Source organism: Pistacia vera, unplaced genomic scaffold (assembly GCF_008641045.1).
Source record: "Pistacia vera cultivar Batoury unplaced genomic scaffold, PisVer_v2 Contig266, whole genome shotgun sequence".
NCBI lineage: Eukaryota > Viridiplantae > Streptophyta > Magnoliopsida > Sapindales > Anacardiaceae > Pistacia > Pistacia vera.
In genome coordinates, this window is record NW_022196075.1 from 27,265 (window position 1) to 30,676 (window position 3,412).

At 31.9% G+C, this 3,412-nt stretch overlaps 1 long non-coding RNA gene across 1 annotated transcript; it reads right to left on the reverse strand.

Moving 5' to 3' along the window:
- Positions 1–675: 675 nt before the first annotated feature.
- LOC116133172 lies at positions 676–2,603 on the reverse strand. Its single transcript, XR_004128502.1, has 3 exons — positions 2,486–2,603; positions 1,431–1,459; positions 676–722 (listed from the first exon to the last, which is right to left on the reverse strand). It is a non-coding gene; the product is annotated as an uncharacterized LOC116133172 (long non-coding RNA).
- Between the last annotated feature and the right edge of the window lie 809 nt (positions 2,604–3,412).

Sequence of the window (3,412 nt, forward strand, 5' to 3'; positions counted from 1 at the left end):
AAGTAGTCAACATGACATTCCTAATTTTATTGTCCTCTTCCCAAAAACTTGATTGATTGCACAAATTCTCGGTAAAAATGTTACACATCATACATAATAACTTAATACAAAGTAAAACTAGGCTTAATATTATTCTAGCTCTAGAAAATCAATATATGAGAAACTTAAATCGATTAACTGTAGAACAATAGGGACTTTAATCGATAAGGTAAGAAAATATTAATCCTATATAGAAACCTAAAAAATTTAAAGGTTAAAATACTAACATAAAATAAGAGTCTAATAGACATTATGTGAATTGAATTAAACTGATCACTCATCCTAAAATTAGCACTAATTTGTTTTTCTTCTGAATATAAAATAAATATATATAGTCATCAACTTCGTTTTCTTCTATTTTCTTTATGAATGCAAATAATTAGCCACCACTTAGAGGAGGGATAATGGCCAATTCATCTTTGTCTTTAGCAATAATTGGGTCATTTGCATATTCCTCGTTTAAAGCAAGAACCATGCAGCCACGGATCTCTTCCAAGCTTGGAAACTTTGCAACAAGCTTGTTCAAGCAATCTTCAGTTGTACTACCATATGATACTTCCAGAGGTAAATCACTTAAACGGTTAAATCTCGAGCTCTGGCAAAGAACAATACCTTTATTTGAACCGATGATTTGTTGTTCTCTATAGATATACAATCTGAATTCCAAGACTTGGTTTCTCTTTCTATAGCATCTATAGTAGATACAGAAATGTGTCAATTAAAATGGAACTTCTCACTGCAACAATGTCAAATTCTAAACCGTGATAAAAATCAATATCGAGAAGCGACATAATTGCCAAGAGTTACATCAGAGAGAACAAGAATCTAAGTTCTCTGAACAAATAGTCCAGATGGAAATCATTTGTAAACGAAAGTAATCAAATCAATCCAACATTGTCCCACAACTCACAAGTAGAAGGCATTCACAGATTCATCGAAGTCAAGTTTATAACTATTCTTACAGTGGTTGATTTTTAAATTGCCAAACAAAGCCCAACTAAAAAATGTTTCAAATCCTAGAAGATAAAATCACTGTAACATGCCTGCCAGTAGAACTTATTCCCCTTTGATAAACTAGAATCTAAGTAGGTAATCTCACCCTAAAGACCTAACAAGAAGATTGGTACTAGCACTGTAATCATAATATCTCATCAGTGAATTTTAGGCTATGCCCTTCCCAGCAAATAGAGGAAATATGTAAATTTGAGCATAAGTTCCCAGTGGCAGAGCCATCTAATGCCTCAGATAAAAGATTACACGGTGTCAATTAAAACATATAACCCTACTTATTTCATTTCCTAAGTTTTGGCACCTCCATTTACTTCATTTTACATCATTCAAAATTGACCCTATCTCAAACACTTACAGTCCTTGTATCAAATAATGTATACCTTTTCCATCATGTTGAGGTGAATGAAACCTGCATAAATTCAAAGTTAAACTCAGAATGTTACTACTGATATGTGTATGAAACTATCAAGAAACAAGTTGAAGACCACTCTGTTAATGTGTATCACTGTATTGTATACAGAGGTTTAGCTTACTTCAGGAAACAAAAAGAACCCAACATTCTATTCAAGAAACCATTCAGGACGGCAATATAATCTCCCCTAACATCAACAATATGCTTTTGCCCTTTTGCAACACAACTCAAATTTCAGAAATTAACTGAGTGAAATCTTTTTTTAACTGTAATTCAAAATAAGGAAGTAGTGAAACATCAACTAAAAATAGCCACAATTTTTCCGGATAATCATAGGGAGTTTGGGAAGTGCCTCTGGAAAATGTTGTCAAATAGTTAAAAGCTAAAAGCTGTAAGCTCTACTGTAGTGTCTAGCTGAAACCAATAAAAATGCTTTTAAAAAAGTGCTTTTTGGAGAAGCACTAGATAATTCTCTATTTATCTTGTGGCAACAAACAGCTCTTAAAGAGTAAAGTGAGTTCTAAAAAAACACTTAATAAACATTTTCAGAAAGGTACACTTAACTGCTTTTATGAAAAGCACTTCTACTAAAAAAACACTTCCTTCAAAATCACTTTTAAACCCAGCTCCACAAAATTAACACAAAGCCACTTTTGAACATTTAAAAGCACTTCTGGCAGTTCCCAAAGCACTCTCAAGTCCAACACACACTATCATGTTGGCTCTCAATTAGCACAACCAGCATTCAAAAACAACAAAACCTTGAATATTTCAGCTCCCACAAAAAGGAAAAAACAAAGTCCTTGCTCTAGATATCACATATGTCACTCATAAGTCATACCCAGAAAAAAAAAAAATTAAAACAGAAAAATAATAATTATTCATGAATCAGTAAATTGAATAGTTACGAGCAATGAATCAGGATTATATTAATATACAGAAGTATAGAACCAAATTTAAACCAAAACCCAGCAAACAAATTCAAAGAATAAAAAGCTATTGTAAAGGAGAGTTAACGGGAACCTGAAGAGAAGGTCGTGGGGGAGACGGTGGAGCATTGAGAGAAGAGGAAGACGAAAATGAAGCGACAAAATTGAAATAAGAATGATTTGTGGAATTTATTTTCAGAATTAAATATTATTATGTTCTTTTAGATATGTGAAAGGCTATGCCGCTATGGTGGGATGGGATGGGATGGGATGAGCTAAATAACCATGTAATATAAGTATATTTTATATTTTATTTAAATATTGTTATATGAATTCTAAGTAATTCTAACTATTATTTTTTGAGAATAAGAGATTAATATGATAGTGATGGTGGGTTAATGTATAAAATTAAAGTTTATAGGGATTTAATTATATTTTTTATATATTTAAGTTGATTAATGATGTGGAAGTGGCCCCCAGTTTGTCACATCATTTGGGATACTATTTTTAAGATAAGAGTTCGGACTAGACCTACAATCTTTGACCGGTATTTGTGGGTATACGAGTGTCTGAGTAAAATGGACGGTTATGGATGTCTATAATATTTATCCGTTCCAAAGTTATTTGTGCTCGGTCCGCTCGTAAAATTTGAGAGTGGGCTGGGTGATACCCGCGAGTACCGACAGAATTTAAAACAAATTGAAATAGGAATAATGCTATAGGAATTAGAGATTTACGGTCTCGTTTTGTAATTCATTATCAAGAATTTAAACTCTTGATTTTCACAGTTATATACAGTAAAATCTCTTTATAGTCATAATGGGGAGATTAATTAATTTTATTACTATAAGGAGGTTATAACTTAATAAAGGTGTGATAACAAAGATTTCTTTATAATTCATGTTTTAGTAATACAGTATTAAGATTTCAAATGATGTTTTAATATTATTAAGATTTCAATTCAGCGCTTCAATTGCCTACTTTTGAAACGGATAGAAGATCGTGTTTTGAAACCAGCAAA